The sequence below is a fragment of the Labeo rohita genome, chromosome 25, assembly GCF_022985175.1.
Source record: "Labeo rohita strain BAU-BD-2019 chromosome 25, IGBB_LRoh.1.0, whole genome shotgun sequence".
Classification (NCBI taxonomy): domain Eukaryota; kingdom Metazoa; phylum Chordata; class Actinopteri; order Cypriniformes; family Cyprinidae; genus Labeo; species Labeo rohita.
This window is the reverse complement of record NC_066893.1, coordinates 26,846,347-26,868,194: the sequence shown is the minus strand read 5'-3', so window position 1 is coordinate 26,868,194 and position 21,848 is coordinate 26,846,347. Positions and strand designations below refer to the sequence as shown.

The 21,848-nt window shown below is 31.4% G+C and overlaps 1 long non-coding RNA gene across 1 annotated transcript; it reads right to left on the bottom strand.

The window, feature by feature from the left end:
• Window positions 1-12,335: 12,335 nt before the first annotated feature.
• LOC127157091 (uncharacterized) lies at window positions 12,336-17,172 on the bottom strand. The gene is made up of 3 exons (XR_007825822.1): window positions 16,744-17,172; window positions 15,835-15,922; window positions 12,336-12,610 (listed from the first exon to the last, which is right to left on the bottom strand). It is a non-coding gene; the product is annotated as an uncharacterized LOC127157091 (long non-coding RNA).
• Between the last annotated feature and the right edge of the window lie 4,676 nt (window positions 17,173-21,848).

Sequence of the window (21,848 nt, the reverse complement as noted above, 5' to 3'; positions counted from 1 at the left end):
AAGTCTTTATTCTCGAAATATTTTGGCTTTATTATTGTAATATTTCAACTTCATTCTCGTAATATTTTGACTTTATTCTAGTAATATTTTGACTTTCATTTCGTAATATTTTGACTTGATTCTCGTAATACTTTGACTATAATTTTAAAATATTTTGACTTTATTCTCAAAATATTCTGACCTTATTTTTGTAATATTTCAACTTTATTCTCAAAGTATTACGACTTTAATCTCGTAATCTTAGATTTTTTATTTTTTTTTTTACGTGGCACTAAAACGCTGTTGTATTTTACTGGGATAAGTAAATATATATATATATATATATATATATATTTCTTTGAATTAAGTTTTTTTTTTTCTTAAGTATAAACTCACTTAAGTTTTAATTAATGAATTAATTAATTTATTTATTATAATTAATTAATTAATTAATTTTTACAGAAGTTTTGCTAAATTTACCTTTAAGAATTTAAGAATGCTTTTAAAATATTTCTTTTTTGATACTGGAAATCAAGACACAAATAAAAATGAAAAGTAAACCCCAGTGACAGATATTTTTTGTAAGCATAAACTCCCTTAATGTTGTTGTTGTTGTTGTTTTTTAAAGACTTTTCTTATCTAAGAAGCACAATTACTTAAAAGGAGAAGTCCACTTCCAGAACAAAAATTGACAGATAATGTACTCACCCTTTGTCATCCAAGATGTTCATGTCTTTCTTTCTTCAGCCATAAAGAAATTATGTTTTTTGAGTTAAACATTTCAGGATTTTTCTCCATATAATGGACTGATATGGTGCCCCGATTTTGAACTTCCAAAATGTAGTTTAAATGCGGCTTCAAACGATCACAAATGTGGTTGTAAACGATCCCAGCTGAGGAAGAAGGGTCTTATCTAGCGAAACGATTGTTAATTTTTATTTAAAAAAAATACAATTTAAATACTTTTTAATCTCAAACGCTCGTCTTGTCTTGCTCTGCCTGAACTAGTGTACTGTTCTCCTGTACTCTGTTTTGGCTCAACACAGTTAGTGTATGTCGAAAAACTCCAATCGTATTTTCTCCCTCAACTTCAAAAATCATTTCAAAATCATCCTACATCGCTGCTGAAGTACTGACACAGTCTTTGCAAGGTGAACATGCAAAGAAGATCAAACACCCTTAACAAAAAAGGTAAAACAGCAATATAAGACGATTTTGAAGTTGAGGGAGAACATGAGATGGGAGTTTTTCGACATACACTAACTGTCATGAACCGGAACAAAAACAGTCCAGGCAGAGTAAGACAAGACGAGCGTTTGACATTAAAAAGCATATAAATCATATTATTTGTATGAAAATACTAGATAAGACCCTTCTTCCTCGGCTGGGATCGTTTACAACCGCATTTGGGATCGTTTGAATCCGCATTAAAAAAAATTTTGTTCTGGAAGTGGACTTTTTTTAACATACGAAATGTTTTTCTAAGAAAAAAAAAATATTTTACTTTTCAAGTAAATGCATCTTGGTTTAATAATGTTTTGATATCTGTACTGGAAAACAAGACAGAAATACAGAGTAAGAAGTCGTCTGTTTTTGAAGCGCAGGAAGTGCAAAAAACTGAAAATCGGTTTTCTAATGCGAATGAAAATCAGCCATATTTTATTCATCCGTAACACCACTTCCTTCCTGCTGGGAAACTCAACATGGTCAGATGCAACTATTTCTGTCGTTTATAGAATTTTCATGAGCGTTTTGTACGTAAACGTGACACATGTTCCGGTACACGTCCTCCGGGACGGAAACACGGCAAACGACGGTACGGTCGCGTATGCGTGAGGGGTTCAAGCAGTGGGTGTCCTCATCTCTTCACATTCAGACCTCCACTTCATCCTTCGAGCGGCAGGGGACACAAAACACGGCGAATTAATCTGACTCGTAAAAATGGCTCGTCTGAAAGGGTTTTGTGGGGACTCGGAGGGGGGAGCGGTGTTGTCTAAAAAGCTTTTTCACAGTGAAAACACGCTGATTACGTTATTGTTGAGTGGCTTTTGATTCCCACACGAGGACCTAATGCAGGAACACCAATGAGGAGACCTCCATTAACCGGCACAGCGGGGATTAAACCTCCACCTCATCAGCGTCCCGGGACCCTCTGTGAATCACGGGAAACGCTGCTCCGGCTCTCCAGCGCTTTTGACCGTTGCGCCTCTTTCTCGCGGCTCAATGCGGGGTTCACAGTTTGTTGTTCCAAAACAATGCGCAGAGGTCGGATGAATGAAGAGTCCTGGAGAACTATAGGTTTTTTTCTGCGCTGTTTTCCCCTCCTTCTCTTCTTCTGCTCCAAGGGAACGCAATTAGAGTGGGGAATTGGACGGGAGGAGGCTGCGGATGGGGGATGAGAATGAGAAGGCTATTATCCCACTGTTAGACGTGAATGGAGAGCCCCACTCAGACGGCACAAAAGGGCCGAGCTGAGAGGAGGCCCTGCTGAAAGAGAGACGGCCACCGGAGCTTCGCTTCGAGGAAACACATGCGTCGACCAGTTTCTCTCCAAATGCTTGCTTGTTTGAGAATGTTGCATTTGCTAAAAATTTACTCACCCACAGGCCATCCCAGATGTAGACGAGTTTGTTTCTTCTTCAGATTTGTTGAAATGTAGCATTCCATCACTTGCTCACCAACGGGTGTGAATGGGTGCCGTCAGCTGATAAAAACATCCACAAGTAATCCACACCACTCCAGTCCATCAGTTAACATCTTGTGAAGCCAAAAGGCTCATGTTTGTAAGAAACAACTCCATTATTAAGACATTTTAAACTTCAAAACATCACTTCTGGCCAAAATGTAAGTTCAGGAATCATAATAAAGCTTCCTCGAGTGAAAAAGTCCATCTCCTGTTGTCCTCACACATCAAAATCTACCCACATATTTATTTAGAGCTATTTTTTGGACTCCTTTGGCTTGTAAACTGTGCAGATTTCTCTCTTGATTTAGACTTTTATTATGGAATATGGACTCGTATTTTACCTGGAAGCAACAGTTTGAAGTGAAAACGTTTTAATGAGGGATTTGTTTCTTACAAACACACAGGTTTTGGCTTCACAAGATGTTAACTGATGGACTGGAGTGGTGTGGATTACTTGTGGATTATTGTGATTTTTTTTTTATCAGCTGTTTGGACTCTCATTCTGACGGCACCCATTCGCATCCATTGCTGAGCAAGTGATGGAATGCTACATTTCTCCAAATCTGATGAAGAAACAAACTCATCTACTCATTATTATCATCTTCTTTGGGCTGAGGGTGAGAAAATGTTCAGAAAATGTTACATTTGGGGTAAACTACTCCTTTGAGGGGAGACTAATTGATTTGTTTAAGTTTAAAGCGTTTTCTCAGGAAATTTCGACAAGGAACAAACCTGCAGGAGGTGGATTTAGAGATGAGCGGCAGACTTGTGCAGTCCTGAGACTCCTGACCTCTTTTCTTCATCAGATTTGGAGAAATGTAGCATTGCATCACTTGCTCACCAATGGATGTGAATGGGTGCCGTCAGAATGAGAGTCCAAACATCTGATAAAAACATCACAATAATCCACAAGTAATCCACACCACTCCAGTCCATCAGTTAATGTCTTGTGAAGCCAAAAGGTTGATGTTTGTAAGAAACAAATCCATTATTAAGACATTTTAAACTTCAAAACATCACTTCTGGCCAAAATATAAGTTCATAATTCATAATAATGCTTCCTCCAGTGGAAAAAGTCCATCTCCTGTTTTCCTTACACATCAAAATCCACCCACATATTTGTTTAGAGCTGTTTTTTGGACTCCTTTGGCTTGTAAACTGCAGATTTCTCTCTTAATTCAGACTTTTACTATGGATTATGGACTTACATAGGACATACAAGTACCTGGAAGCATCAGTTTGAAGTAAAAACATCTTAATGATGGATTTATTTCTTACAAACACACAGGCTTTGGCTTCACAAGATGTTAACTGATGGACTGGAGTGCTGTGGATTACTTGTGGATTATTGTGATGTTTTTATCAGATGTTTGGACTCTCATTCTGACGGCACCCATTCACATCCATTGGTGAGCAAGTGATGGAATGCTACATTTCTCCAAATCTGATGAAGAAACAAACTCATCTACATCTTGGATGCACTGAGGGTGAGTAAATGTTTCACATTCTTTTCACACTGAGGAAAACTGAGGGACTCATATACAACTATTACAGAAGGTTCAAACACTCACAGATGCTCCAGAATGAAAAACCATGCATTAAAAGCCAGGGGTGAAAGGATTCAAATACACAAAAATGCTGAAAAACCAAAGAATTTGTGGGACCTGAAGAATTTTTCTGAAGAACAGCAGGCAGTTTAACTGTTCAGGACAAACAAGGGACTCATGAACAACTATCACTAAACAACAAAACACAGCTGTGGATCATTCAGGTAACAACACAGTATTAAGAATCAAGTGTATGTAAACTTTCGAACGGGGTCATTTTTTAACATTCAACTATTATTTTCTCTTGTGGACTATATGCAAACATCTTCACTGTGAAATATCTTATTCAGGTCAGTACTAAATAAACAATAACATGCATTTTGTATGATCCCTCTTATTTTGGTAAAAATAATTAACATTTTGCAGATTCCGTGAGGGGGATGTAAACTTTTGACCTCAACTGTATATATATATATATATATATGTATATAGTCACATATTCTTGATTAAATAAATATTACTTGCACTATCAGGGAAAAAAAACGATTATTTTTACATATTATTATATAGTTAACATTTAAGTATTTAAGTTGATTACTCACTAAAAACTCCCACAGATCATGTTTTAATGCCATTTTAAGTCTTATTTTTAACAAAGTGGTTTTATCTAAGTGTGTAAGTTGTTTACTTTTTTAAATTATATTGTTCATTCACAGTGATTCGCGAACACAGAATGCACATGAACACCAGAGGCAGGATTTATCGCATTAACCAATCAGAGCCATAACCAGCCATATCCAATCATATCGCAGCGTCTCTCCTTTCACGTGACTTTCCCCCATTTATACTCAATTACCCCCCAACAAACCCACCACACGCTTAAAAAAAAATCTATATATATATAGTAAATGTAAGAAAAAATTTATTTTTTTTTCACTTATGCTTATATATATATAAAAAGTGTAATAAAATTACATTTTTGATTTAGGGTAAAACTCAACCTGCACACGTTCCCGATCAGTATTTCATGAGATTCGCTCTTGTACTCCCACGGCGGGCATATTTTGGGTGAAAAGTCATTTGTAAGTTGGCGGCATCATCCAGCGTGGCCCTAAAAATACCGCGCTGTGTAAGTCAGCACTGCTGTTCACTTTTTCCTCCATGTTGCTGGAGACACACTACAGAGCATTTCCAGAGAAAAAAAGGTCAGGTCTTACGCACGCTCACCGCACAGATATCAGGAAAAAGCGTTACTGTGTGGCCAAGGGGTTAAAAAAAAGATTTCGGAGAGGGAGAGAGAGGAACTTCCCCGAGTATCGCAGGCACTGCGGTGAACTTTACGATACGGAGAAAAACGGGGTGTCAGGCAAAGAGTTATGGAAACCAAACGCCAGCTGTTAATATTAGCAGGAAAGGTGAAAGGTCAGCAAAATAAACACAACAAACAAATAAAAGTCCTTACGTCATAGTAATCACACAGAAAAATGTGTAGGATTTATTTTAAAACTATTTTCACTCAGAAATTGATAGTTAATAGTCGTGAAAATTGTTTATAAACCATCTAGGTAAGATATTAATTTAAAAAGTTGTAATTTTGTAAAATATAATTTTTTTTAGATTTACTTTAAGAGATAGAGAAGTTAAATGTTACTTTATTATTATTATTTATTTACTTAATTTTACTTTATTATTTATTTTATTGTGTGTTTTTCCCCCTGTGGTATTCAAATCTAAACTAATATCAACAATATTTCACAGTAAATAAATAATAAATAATATATACATTTTATTGTTTCATATAAATATAGTAAATTATATTATATTATTTTTATATAAATAAATTTCATCCGGTGAAAAGTTTTTTTCAAAGGTGTAAAATAAATAAAGATTATTGGAGTATGTTTTTCTTTTAAATTATATATATACATACACACTGAAAAATGTGTAGGATTTAATTTAAAACTATTTTCACTCAGAAATGTTTTGTACATTTTACATATAATTATTATAAAGGCATGTTACACATTAAATTTGAAACATGAAATTTTAGTACAAAAACCTAAATATAATTTTTTTGTAAAAATTATTTAAGTAATAATGATATGCATATACATAAAGAATACTAACAACTAGGGATGTAAAAGGTACTATACTGTAAGATATATATATTTTTAAATTATATAAAAATATATATTACAAAGTATTAATATATATTTATATTATAAATTTTATAAAATATTTATTACAGTAAATACATGTCACAGTAAAGAAATAATAAATAATATTTAAATAATATATGTTTTATTATTTTACATAAATATATTAGGTTATGTACAAAAAAAAATCAAAGGTGTAAAATAAATAAAACAGATTAGGTTTTATATATATATATATATATATATATACATATATATATACATATATATATATATATATATATTTAATATTTAAACATTTTTCCCCCTGTGGTATCCTAATCAAAAAATAATACCGACAATATTTACATTTTACAGGTATACTATTAAAAAAAAAGTTTATTTATTAAAAAATAAAGATTATTGTAGTATGTTATTTTTAAACATTTTATGTGTGTATATTTAAATATTTATTATTCCATTTTTGGAGTACATTTTACTATTAACATACAATTTCATATTTTCTACTTTAAACTACATTATTGGCCAGCTCTCTATATAAAGTTGTATATATTACTATATCCAACTTTATCAACACAATAATATATAACATAAATACCATACAGAAAAAAAAAAGGTTGTAGAAAAGAGTTTTCGCTCAGAAATTGCTAGTAAATTTAACAAATAAATTCAAAGAAATGGCAAGTAACATTACATTAAGCATGAAATTTTGTAGTAGAAAGACTAAAATTGTATTTTTCTGTAAAATGTACTTAAATAATCTTTGTTTTACTTACAACTTCATCTACACATTAACATCAACACTGCTTTTGAACTATGTAAAAAGCTTTGTATAAATAAATCAAAAATCTGTCATCTACAGAAATCGAATGTTTACGTTTAACACATTAAAATCACGCTTCTGCAAATTTCAGCCTAAAACCAGTTGATGAGATGCGCTGCAGGTCCCGTTTGGGCCTGTACAGCGGTAGTGGAATGGGTCTAACAGTGGCGTGGCATACAGACCAGCCCTGTTAATAGTTTCCAGGCTGGTCATGAACCACTTCCTAAATGAGGCCTGTGTTTCTGACCCCAAGGCCCCTGCCCTGTCTGGGGCAACAGAGCCACAAACACACACACGCTCACCTGCTTAATGCATCTAGAGTCTGCAGGACGCACACAAGTCCGGGGCTTCTCAGCTGCTGTTGTTTCCACATCTAAGTCAAATTAATGACTGTCCGGCGTGATCTATGGAGGAATCATACATAAGATCTCATTAATGTCTCCTGGAAAATGACAAGATTAAATGGAGGCTTGTGCAACAACTGAGAACAAAGTCTAACAGTTTCTCAACATAGTTCAAAATGTGATTTTCTTACTTAATATTTTGTCATTTTCCACTACAAATATTTAAACATTCTTAAATCAAGATTAAATAAATATCTGTGTGGTAAGAAAAAAAAAACCAGGAAAACTTGTGAATTAAGTTTATTTTTCTCAGCCCTTCAGCAGATATTTTTCTTGTTTTAAGAATAAACTCACTTCATTTTGTCAAAAATAAATAAATAAATAAAATGAAAAAAAAAAAACCATAAAACTATTTTTTATGATTATAAGATATTTTTCATGATTGAAGTGTAAAATAAAAAAAAAAAAAAATTAAAAACTTGTTTTCCTGTTAAATTTAGTTGATTTTTCTTAGCATATTGGCAGATATTGATGATTTATGTATAAATGTGTCCTAATGTGACATGTTTGAGTTGATATTAAGATATTTTTCTTGCTTTAAATATGAACTCACTTAATTTAGTAAAAATAAATAAATTAATTAAATTAAAAATAAATACATAATATCATAAGTCATAAATGTATCTTGGTTTAAGAATTTTAAGATATTTGTATTTTTATTATTATTATTATTTTTTTTTTGCAGTGTAATGAGAGTTAATTATAAGATATTTTTCATGCTTCAAGTGTCAAATAAAAAAATAAATAAATAAATAAAAACTAGTTTTCCCTTTAAATTTTGTTTCTTTTTCTTAGCATATTGGCAGATTGATGATTTATGTATAAATCTGTATAAAAAAAAAAAGATTTTTGCATTTTACTGCAGTCTAACGAGAGTTGATTATGAGATATTTTTCATGCTTCAAGTGTAACACTTAATTTTGCTAATGTTGAGTTAATATTATCGGTTTAAATTTTTTTGTTTTGAACTCACGTAATTTTGTCCAGAAATAAACAAAACAACAAAACAATATAATAAGTAATAAATGTATTTGTTTTTTTGTTTGTTTGTTTTTTCAGATATTTTTCATGTTGCAAGTGTAAACTTCAGGTGTAATGCTAAAATTGTCAAAAAAAAAAAAAAAACAAGACATAATATCCCATGTCAGAAATGTATCTTGGTTTAAAATTGTTTAGATATTTGTGCTGGAAAACAAGACAAAAATCTTAATTAGGAAAATCATTTTTGCAGTCCAAATTCTGTTAACCCTCTGGGGTCGACAAATGCGCCGGTGAGTGTTGTATGTCATTTTTGATCGATACATTTCAGATCTTTAAAGGGTCTACTTCTATTTGTATACACTCATAATAACAACAAAACGCTATGGTTTTGTAAAATAAAGAAAACAAACAGGGTGTATTGTGCTGAATACAGTGTATTCAGATGTTAGTATTAATATGTTTTTAAAATACTGAAAAAGCACAAATGTCAGGGCATGTTAAAATTTCTCCAGGGCCTCAAAACCCCCTCAGAGCCCAGAGGGTTCATTTGTATCTATACTCTTACCATATGACAACGACAGAGTCATTTGTGTCTCATTTGTATTTCTACCACAGAAACATCAGAGAAAAAGCCGACACTTCATCGAAACATACCCGAGAAAACCATTTAACAGCCAATCGTCATTAGAAAGTATTTTATCTGCAGTCCAGGTGCTTTATTTGGAGGCCTGTTGGAGGGAAAAGCCCATCTGAAAGTCTCTGAATGGCTCTACACCACCCAAACCACAGTTCTGGGAGACGCAGAGTCAGCGGTCGCGCGCTTGCGTGGAGTAAAGGCCGGATTAGCCGTGTTGGGGTGGCCGCTGGTCCCTTAATGCCTCAGACCCAACGGAAGGGCCCTGAAGGGATTTCCTGACCTTAGTTCAAAAATAAGGCGCTTTAACGACCGTTTCTCCAGCGGTGTATTTCAGGGCCTGTCAAGAGGCGAGGCCGCGTGAGTCAACGTCTCCTAAAGAGAATCGCCACGCTCGGCTGGCAAAACCACAGGGGTCCGTACCCAGTTAACAGGGAACGTTCTCAGAACTTCGGCTAATGTACCGGCAAGGTTCTCTCAAAGTTCTTCCAGTAACGTTAATAGAACGTTTGTCCGAAGTTATCTGGTCTTAATAATGTTCTCAAAATGGCAGCACAAAAACATTATACTGTTGTTGTTGTTTTCGGAAACATTCTGGCTGGATGTTCTCGCATTTTTTCCACTTTTTTAATCCCCAGAAAACCTAAACAGTCTCAATTATGAAGCCATTTTGATTTTCTGAGCAATATGATGTCTTATTGCTCAAACACCGCCCATGACCATTGGCGAACTCTCCCTTCTTTGTAAATTCCTGTACGCTGTCCGCCATTGTCTGCTAGTTGAATGTAAAAGTGAAAATAGGAGTCTTCATTGTCGCTCAACATCAGACCTACTGAGGACGCAGTGGTTTAGTTTTGTTTTTGATTTTAGTTTTTAGTTTTGTTTGTTTTTGGTAACACACCACTGAATACACAAAAAACGGAAGAGAGAGATGGAGTGAGCAGTAGCTCATTATCATTTAATTAATTAAAATTATTTTGAGAGTAAATTCAAAATATTTTGAGAATAAAGTTGAAATACTACGAGAATAAAGTTGAAATGTTTTGAGAATAAAGTCAAAATTACGAGAATAAAGTCAAAATATTACAAGAATAAAGTTGAAATATTACAAGAATAGAGTTGAAATATTTTGAGAATAAACTTTAGTATTTAGTATTTAAAGCATTTAGTATTTAATAAATAAAGTTGAAATATTTTGAGAATAAAGTCAAAATACTATGAGAATAAAGTTGAAATATTTTGAGAATAAAGTCAAAATTACAAGAATAGAGTCAAAATATTACAAGAATAGAGTTGAAATATTTTGAGAATAAACTTTAGTATTTAAAGCATTTAGTATTTAATGAATAAAGTTGAAATATTTTGAGAATAAAGTCAAAATACTACGAGAATAAAGCTGAAATGTTTTGAGAATAAAGTTAAAATTACGAGAATAAAGTCAAAATATTACAAGAATAAAGTTGAAATATTACAAGAATAGAGTTGAAATATTTTGAGAATAAACTTTAGTATTTAAAGCATTTAGTATTTAATGAATAAAGTTGAAATATTTTGAGAATAAAGTCAAAATACTACGAGAATAAAGCTGAAATATTTTGAGAATGAAGTTAAAATTACGAGAATAAAGTCAAAATATTACAAGAATAAAGTCGAAATATTTCAAGAATAAAGTTGAAATATTTTGAGAATAAAGTCGAAATATTTTGAGTATAAACTTTAGTATTTAAAGCATTTAGTATTTAATGAATAAAGTTGAAATATTTTGAGAATAAAGTCGAAATATTTTGAAAATAAAGTCGAAATACTACGAGAATAAAGTCAAAATATTACAAGAATAGAGTTGAAATATTTTGAGAATAAAGTCGAAATATTTCAAGAATAAAGTTAAAATATTATGAGAATAAAATTGAAATATTTTGAGAATAAAGTTGAAATACTACGAGAATAAAGTTGAAATAAAGTTTGAGAATAAAGTCAAAATTACGAGAATAAAGATTTGAGAATAAAGTTGAAATATTTTGAGAATAAAGTAAAAATATTTTGAGAATAAAGCTGAAATACTACGAGAATAAAGTCGAAATGTTTTAAGAACAAAGTCAAAATATTTTGAGAATAAAGTCGAAATATTTCAAGAAATAAAGTTGAAATATTTTGAGAATAAAGTCAAAATTACGAGAATAAATGAATGTTGATTGGGTGTGTGAGCTGATGTTAAGCTAAAAAGTTTATTTCTGTTCAGTCTGTTAATAAATATGATATTCTTGATGTTAAGTTGTTTCCGCGAGTCCTTGAAACTGACTCTTCTTCATCCCAGTAAGATGATGCAGCCGCTCAGACGCAACAATATTCAAATAAATTCCAGTAGCCTGGCAACTTCTCCCAGTGCTCTCAATCCGGCCATTGATTTAATTACATTTTTTAATACGGCACTAAAACGCTCTGAAATGACAAAAAATGGGAACGTTAGCGTTCACATTCTTAGAACATATTTTTGTTAGCTGGGTAATGACTGAACTGAGAGAGCGGATCGATAAATCGGGCACGAGAGGAGCCGTTTGCACGTGTTCGTGCACGTCAAGCGAAAGCGCACGAACTGACAGAATCAGCTTTGCTTTGTGTATTTTCTCTTTTACATCCGTCTTCCTCTCAGCAGCCGGCGGTGTGGTCGATCCCTGTGCTTTGGCCTTCGGATCCGGCCGCACATTGCGTGAGACTCCATCGTTGCTCGCTGGTGTATGTGACAGAGGTCGTCAACATAGCATTAATTAAGACCCAAAAACAACAAAGCCCAAACAATAAACACCCGTCCGCAAAAGCCACTACTGCCTCCCCGACCCGGCCGGGGTTCAGCCAAAGAAAGTAAATACAGTAATACGTTCAAGATTTGTTTTCCCTCCGCCCAGAGAGCTGCTCTTTGTGGGGCTTTAAGTGAAAAGTGTTATTCAACAGATACAGCCGTACGGTCGTCATCGGACGAAGAGGCATCGAGAGGATCTGGCCGCGTTCCTCTGCAGATGTGCAGCTTGGCACCTCCAGTCATTTCTCAAATAACCACTTAGTTGGGGCACCACCATCAATGGTTTCTTTTAGTACTTTTCAAGTAGTATTCTCTCACTATCAGCGTCTGAAACATGCGTTTCAAATGTTGACGGCTAATGATAGATATCGCAAGGCGAGTCATTCAGCAGTTTCTGTGCAGCCAGTACAGTTAAACCTTTAACAACTCAAGATTCACAAAACACATGCTTATCCTAAAGCAACCCTAACTGGAAATGTCACTCCAGCAGATTAAACTGTTTTGGGTGGCATTTGAGTGCAGGTGCTGGTGGGTTTCAGGCTTCATTTAGTTGCAGTTGTGATCCAGCTGTCAAATTTTACTCCTGTTCATCCATCCAATGCCCTGGGAATAGAAATAAAAGTGTAAGTGATTCATTATGAATATATGTAATAAAAGTTGTAAAACAAGTCATTATCCTATTAAAGTTCACAGTATGTTAAATAATGACATTTTACAAGCTAAAGCCGGATTTTTTGATCTACTAAACCTATGATTTCTACATTAAACACATCAGTTCAAACATCAAAAATTTGGGCTACAATATTAAGCAAAAACCTACATTTGTACTCAGTTCATGGCAAATTTGACTTAAGATTTACTTAGGAAGTTTTTTTTATATTTACATTGAATCCTCATATCGAATCCTCACAAATATTAATCTCAAAATAAAACAAATATTTATTGAATTTCAGAGACATTTAACTTTACAATTTGTGTTCCCAGCACACAAGAATAAAACCTGGATATGTAAATATTATTAATTTAATAATTGAATAAAACAACATTTTTAAAATAGTTGTATTTATTAAATAACTATTTATTAAACTATAAATTATTTTAAGTCGGATTTTAAGTCATTTCTTTGTATTTACATTGAATCCTAATATTGAATCCTCTCACATATAAATCAAATGAAATAAAACAAATATTTATTTAATTTTAGAGACACTTAATTTTACAATTCTAGTGTTCCCAGGGTGCAAGAATAACATCTGAATATTTAAATTCAATAATTGTAGTTTTCAGCGTTTTTTAAAGAAATAATTAAATCAAGCAACTTTTTTACAATTTTAATTAATATTTTAAATTAAATTTCAATTAATTTTTTAACACTTTTAAAATAGTAATAGTAAACTATGTTAAATTGTGTGGGTTTTTTTGGATTTACATTAAACACTCACAAAATTAAACAAATATTAATTCCAAAATAAAACAAATATTTAAATAATTTCAAATATTAATTCCAAAATAAAACAAATATTTTATGAATTTCAGAGAGACTTTCCAGCATACAAGAATTAAATTTGTATACTTAAATATTAACAATTGTAGTTTTCATAGTTTTTTTAAATAAATAATTAAATAATGCAAAATTTTTACAATAGTTATATTTATTAAATAAATAGAATAAAATTATTTTTAAAACAGTTTCATTTAATAAATAACTATTTATTTATTTTTATTTATATCGGATCCTCACACATATTAATCCAGAAATAAAGCAAATATTTAGTTAATTTCAGAGATACTTAACTTTACAATTATAGTGTTCCCAGCATGCAAGAATAATATTTGTATATTTAAATATTAATAATTGTAGTTTTCATAGTTTCAAAAATAATTAAACAAAATGTTTTTTAATAAATAATACAGTTTAAAAAATTGTATTTAATAAGTAATTAAATAAAAATGAGCCTTTAAAGTAGTTTTATTTAATAAATAACTATTTATTAAAAATGTAAACTATTTTTTTGCATTTAAATTGAATCCTTATATCAAATCCTCACATATATTAATCCCAAAATAAAACAAATATTTAGTTAATTTCAGAGACACTTAACTTTGCAATAAAATTTGTATATTTAAGTATTAATAATTGCAGTCAAATCCTCACACATATTAATTCCAAAATAAGACAAATATTTAATTAATTTCAAATATTAATTCCAAAATAAAACAAATATTTAATTAATTTTTAAGGGACTTAACCTTACAGCTTGTGTTCCCAGCATACAAGAATTAAATATGAATAACTGTAGTTTTCCTACTTATGAATACAATTTTATTTATAAATACAATTTTAAATAATTAACTAAATAAAAATTAATTTTGAAACAGTTTTATTTATTCAATAACTATTCACTAAATCTGTAAACTATTTTTAGTAATTGATTTTTTTTTTTAATTCGTTGAATCCTTATATTGAATCATGAATAATTAGATTTAATTTAATTAAAATATTTGTTGATTCAATTAATTTGAATAAAGTAAAGAATAAAATTAGTATATTTAAATATTAATAATTGTAGTTTTCATAATTTTTTATAAGTAAGTAAAATTTTTAAATAATTGTATATAAAAGGCAAGACACTGCAGGCGATTAGGGTAAAAAAAAAATTAACCAATAGTTATCGCCTTACCCAGTTGATTCATTACAGTAATAATTGCAAACATTTTTTAAGTATGCAAATAAGGCATTATTTATTGAAATATGCACTGAATTGCATACATTTCTAGTGCAAAAAAATCGAAACACTGGATGAAGTCAGTTTCAAAATTCTTTTTTTTTTTTTTTTTTTTTTTTACATATTACAGTAAAATGTTTCTACAGAAGGAGTTTGGGGTATCTCATTTTGTCACTCCATAATTCAGAAAATACTCAGAACAGACAGAAAACTCAATTTTTTTTTTTTTTTACAATTTTTTGGTGGAGTAAAATGTTGTATAAAATCAAGCGAATTATATTTGAACAAATCCCTCTTTAAAAATCTTCAGAATATAGAAAGAAATTAAATTATTGTATTGTAATTAAAATCTATTGACGTAAATAGATAACGTGCTATAAAATAAATGCTTGACAGTGTTTTTTTGGATGCTTTCTTTCCACTAGTCTGAAAAAAACTTGTAAAACCAAAAAATCCAAACTTTACAGGTGCATGAAAAAAACATGTTTTTGTCTGCAGTGTCTCCTCTTAAGTAATAATAATTGTAGTCAAATACTCAATACACATATTAATTCCAAAATAAAACAAATATTTAATTAATTTCAGAGAGACTTTACTTTACAGTTTGTTCCAAGCATCCAAGAATAAAATTCCAAATTTAAATTTTAAATAAGTGTATTTAAAAAAATAACTAAATAAAAATTAGTTTTAAAACTAAATCTGTAAACTATTATTTTTTTTAATTCATTGAATCCTTATATATAATCATCATACATATAAATCTGAAAATTATATATATATATATATATATATATATAATTAAAATGAAATTAAAACTAAATAAAATGTTGTTGTTTTTTATTGTTTTAATTTTTAAAAATTTAAAATAAATTTCAGGAGACTTTGCATCAGATTGCCAAGTAAAAGTTACTCTATAAACTCTTTTTAATTAGCCACAGCTAAGTAGATTTCACTTCATTTGAAGTGCTAAATAAATTTTAAGAAAATCTGGTCATTTTTTCAGCACATGATGCTAGGAACAGTTTTCCCAGTGTGCATGTGTCTATTCTTGTTCTGCTAAGCTTGTGTAATGCAAAAGTCTGAAAATATCCTCAAACGTACAGTAAAACCTCTTGAACCACTTGTGCTCCAGACATGAACGAGTCCTCGAATGCGTCTCGTTGAGTAGAGGTGATCGTTCAGTTTTCACCTGGAGGATGACAAGATGGATATCAAGAGTTAGCGCTGGGTTACACGTCAGCGTGAGAACAACAGAAGTCAATAGGTTATAGGTGTGTGCACGTGTGTGTGTGTGTGTGTGTGTGTGTGTGCTCTCTCTTTGGCTCGACTGCGATTGAATCACCTCATAAGTGAAATACCAAACCGGGTGCAATCGTCAACCGCAAACCAACACTGCGGTCCAAATGTTTTTCCAACATGGCATGTATTTATCCGAAACATATTGGGATTAGAAAAAAAAAGGATTTTTCATTTCCATGACACTGGAAAGAGGGCAAAGGAGGTGACTGTTGGCCCTGAGAAGGAACACGACTGCTTTGAGACCGCTTTACAATCCGTCATAGTACATCCCGTCGCTCGCTCGCCGCCACCGAATTCCCGCTGGAAGAACAGCGTGTGACGAACGCTTCCTGAAAATGTACTCGCAGGTGCCAGAGCGTCAACTAAACGCTGGCACGAACGCGAGCCCGTTACTTTATTATGTCTGTTTTTCCATTGGGACGAGGAGCATCTTCTTTGTGATTGCCGTTATTCATTCGCGAGTGCAGCGGGAGTGAAAAGAAAGAAAGCCTTCACGCTGGCCAGAATGGCCAATGGAGCCAATTCAAAGTCGTTGATAGACTTGTCGAGGTCGCTGACAAAGGTAAGTAATGAGAGTTGGCCGCGAGTCTGGAGGTTTCGGGACGGCGGGGGGGGTTGGTTTTCAATCGGAAGGCGACGGCTGACACGGAGGCTTTTGTCGAGCGAGTCAGAGATGCTTCTCACGGGCATCAGCGTGTCAAGATCGCTTACCTCTAACCGCCGCCGATTGTTGCCGAGATGGATGGACCCTCTCGATTCAAATCCTCCGAGCCAAAATGGGCGAGCGTGACCGCGCGACGACGGCTTAGCATTCTGGGAGCTCAATTCAGCGCTGTGGGATCCATTGACCTGCGCGCCATTGTTCCGACAGGTCACTTCCCCGAAACCGTAACCTCGGGGGCGATTACCATTGGAATGCTCGGGACGACATTCCTCCTCGACGAGCTCCTTTGACTGGGATTGGCACTCGGCGCTGGGCCGCCGGAAAATTCTCCCCGATTAGCTGCCGGCCCATGGAGACGGGGTTGGCTGTCATGACCCGTGTCAGAGAAGCCATTCCGGGCCTTATGGGAAAAGACAAGCTGCTATAATGACCGCCGAAGCCTCGAAAGATGCGTCACGAGGGCCTGTGAATGTAAACAGACGGGATTAATAACAATACATTCACAGTTACACTTAAACTGCTTTACAGTAAAAAAGAAATATTATTGCAAAAACGTTCGAAAATGTTTTGGGTTTTTTTAACCTTAATGCTATTTAATTTTTCATAGATGCATATTACGTTAAGTTTTTATTTAATTCTGCTTATTTAATTCTTTGTCTGTAATTACATTTTTTAAATACATTTTACCTTTTTTTTTATTTAAACAAATTTTAAACAAGTTAAACAATTTTTTTACTTTCATTTAGTTTAACTTGATGTAAATAACTCAAAGATTAGTAAAAACTTTATAGACATATTTAAAAATAATAATAAAATGACAAAATCAAAGCATATATATATATATATCATTAAAAAAAAACTTTCAATTTTTTTTTTTTTTTTTTTCCCTAATGCTTTTTATTTAATTTTTTTCTAGATGCATATTACTTTGACATTTTATTTAATTCTGCTCATTTAATTATTTGTCTTTAATCACATTCGGCAAACCAAAATACAAAAAACATTTATTTTGTTTAAAAGTTCCATGGCAACATTTTTCACTTTTATTTACTTTAATGATGTAAATAACCATAAATAAAATAAATAAATATGAATAAAATAAATAAAAATAAATTAAAACTATATAGACATATATTTAAAAATAATAACAATAAAATGACAAAATCAAAGCAAAATTTTTAAAAATGCATAAAATGCCAATATATATATATATATATATATATACACACACACACAGACACACATATACACACGCAGAATCTGCATGCACAGCAGGGGTATTATAGTTACGAAATCCATTTAAAAAAACTTTGCAAAATTATTATTATTATTATTTTTTTTTTTTATCCCTAATGCTACTTTTTTTTTTTTCTATATGCGTATTACATTAAGTTTTTATTTAATTCTGCTTATTTAACTATTTGTCTCTAATACATTCTGGAAACCAAAATACAAAAAAAAAAAATACTTTTTTTTATTTAAGCGAGTTGCCAAGGCAACATTTTTCAAATTCATTTAGTTTAACTAGTTGTAAATACCTAAAACGGAAATAAAAATTAACTATTTTTTTTAAAACAAATAATAATAATAATAATAATAATAATAATCATAATAAAAAATCACAGCAAAATTTAAATAAAACTTTCAAAAATTCTCCAAAAATAAAAAACATATTTTAAAAAATTCACATTTACACTTACTATGCATTACAATAATACAGAATCTGCATGTACAACAGGGCTATTATATTTAGCTAGAACTAAAACCATAAAATAACTATTTGGTTAAATAAATAAGTAAATAAATAAAGCATAATTTAAAATATAAAATATAAATATATAATATAATATAAAAACTAATTTTATTTTATTTAAGGCACCTTTTCTCACTTGAGGTACTAAAACAACAAAATCTGAAATAAAAATTAATAAAAACTATATAGACATATAATAAAATAAATAAATGAATAATAAAATGCTAAAATTTAAATTAACCTTAAAAAAACTATATAGACACATTAAAAAAAAAAAACAATACTAAAATGACAAAAATCACACCAAAATTTAAATTTAAAGTTTTTTTTAAAAATCCCCTAGTATATTTAACTATATTTAACTAAAACTATGAAATAACACTTTGGTTACTCACTTACATACATACATACATACATATTATAACATATTATAACATATTATAAATAAATAACTTAATTTTATTTCCAAGGCAACTTTTCTTAATTGAGGTACTAAAATAACACTACATTAAAAAAATCATAGAAATGACAAAAAACATCAAAATTAATAAAACTAAAATTACACTACAAATGTAAAATATAAATAAAAATTAATTTAAAATAATAATAAAAAATATTATAGTATCTCAATAAAACTTAACACTGACGCACAAAAAGTTGGGCAGATTTGTAATGCGATGTCCCATATTTCTGATAATTTGATCATGCTTTCAGGCTCCCGAAAAGACGGCAATACTGCAATAATTTCACCCCTAAATGTGACAAAAGACCGCAAATTCAATCTAGGCCTGCAAACATGCAAGAAATTTAACATCAGTCCACAACCTGATGAAAAAGTCACCTAAATGTCTTGAAACTCTTTATCCAAAATGAACTTTTTTACCAACTTTTTTTAATAAATATATTCATTTTATAAATGTGACTTCTCCTGCTTCATCAATTATGAATTAAATTGCGATTTACTGTTTGCTAAGTCAATGAACAATAGAAAACAGCCAAATCTATATACACTGGTTTTCGTTATCTGGTGTGACTGAATGCTAATCAAAAACATAACTTTCAAACTCAGCTTTATGTAATATCTAAGATCTTCTAGCTAATTTTGTGCATCACTGAATCTCATCAAAGTTATTGATATAGCCGATAAGGGTCGATAATAAGTTCCTTGATTTGGCTAAACAAAATCCAATGCCGTCAACACAAACCACACAAGCAAACTGACCCGTTAGATCCAAAATGCAAATTCTTACTTATTTGATCAAATGGCTGAAGTATTAGATGTTTACTGGAGTGAACCGCTTCAGAACACACCATGATTTTTTGATTTGGCAGCCTTGATTTTATTCAGATACCAAATTAAACCCTAAAACAAACAGATAATCTGTCAAAATCAATCAAGCGACAATGTAGAAAGATATCTTTACAAAAGCAAAAAATAAATAAGTGTCCATGTAAATGAAAAGTGACAGTTTAAAGGAGATTAGAGACCTGGCAGCAGGATTTCTGTCTCTCATCACAGGCCGTCCAGAAGGAAGCAGTTGGAAGGTCGACGATGAGGCCGATTTTTCCCAATTTTGGAGTTCATCTGCCAGCTCTCAGAGGCCCGCTCTGACCCAAACACACACGGGATGTGTACATCTGGAGTTGCTGCGTGGAGTTTCTTGTGTACTGCGTCTGTTTTCACTAAAATTGATTGTAGATGACAAGAAACTTCAGTTAAAGGTCAAGAACATTAGGAATTTTCCACTCACTGTGCACCTGCTTAAGAACAAACGTCACTCTGGTTTATAATTGCAAGATGAGCCATGCTAATGTACTGATTCACTAAAAAAAACACCTTAAACCTTTAACCTAAGATGGACAGCCATCTTCTGTGGCTTCACCCAGTCTGTTTCGCTGCTTTAAGAGTTTAGGGAGACTAACCAGCTTAAACCTGACCTGGGCTAGATTAGCACAGCTAACAAATATACGTTTAAAAATTGTTATTTCTGAACGTTCAAAACATCCAGCCCTTACCAAAAAGAAGTATACTTCAAGTTTATTTGATTAAGTATACTTAAGTAAAGTTCAAGTATATTTTTAAGTATACTTTATGTAGTAAGTATACAAATATCAGCATACTAGTAGTTTACCTTTCAGTGTACTACTTTTATTCTCCTTGAGACTAAACTGGCCCACTTTCTAGTATATAAAAGTATACTTTTAAGTATTCTTTAAGTACAACAGTAGTAAACTTTGAGTACACAACTAGTTTACATCTATGTTTTCAGTTTGTACTGCAAGTATACTAGAAGTGAACTTATAGGTATACTGATAGTTTACTAATTAAATACTTTTTTATGCATTTTTAGTACACTTCGAAGTCTCAGTAAACTACAAGATTAGTAGTTTTATACTGTAAGTATACTCATAAGTTTTCTTTAAGTGAACTTTATATCATACTTTAAGTATACTACTATGTCCCTATTTAGGTATTGATTTGTATATATTTTGTTATATGAATATCTGAACATACTCAACATTATGAATAACTTAGTCTAATATGTACACAACATTGTCTTTGTTTGTAAAGCATTTTACAAGATCAAGATATCCAGGAAATAGATGTAAGTGGTTAAAAGTATCTAGGCCTCAAAACTAGATACACAAACCTCAAGAATGGTGGCAATCAGCAAATATTAAAAAGATTAGATCTGTTCAGTACAACAAATAACTAACAATAATGACAAAACAACAACAAAAAAGTTTAAATGAAGTCAGCAAACAGCAAAACAATAATCCTATAACAGTAACTGGATAATTTATTCATGCTGCAATGCATGCTGGGAACTTACAAAGCCTTGAAATTTCAACAATATGAAATTCTTTGTTCAGACAACTGTGTTTCACTAGTTGGGACAACATTATTGTAATTTTATTGGTCTGACAAGGGTTTTTAGTTTAAAAAAAATAGCATTTTTTAGTATTTGAGACAAAATGTTTCGTAAAATGGAAAATATGTATTTGCATTTTTTACAGTGTGAAAGCATCTGTTTTGGTTTCTTCTTCGCTTGTGTTTTGGAAATTTTGTACAGAAGATGTGTAATAGCATCTCTCATGTATAACAATGAAAACACGGATTCTCAGAGCACAAGTATAGATCAAATACTTTTTCTAAGTATAAATCAAGTATAAGTAATATAAGTATATAAAGCACATTTCTGAGAAGTACATAAAAAGTAGACTGAAAGTATACTTTCCTATTTTTAGTTTAAAAGAAGTATACTAATGGCACACTTAAATAAACTTCTTTTTTGTTTAAATGTTTTGGAAATCCATCTTAAGCAAGTACCAGATATTGGTATCACGTAGGCTAATACATTTTTTTAAAAGGACTGAATTTGTATTTAACATGAACAC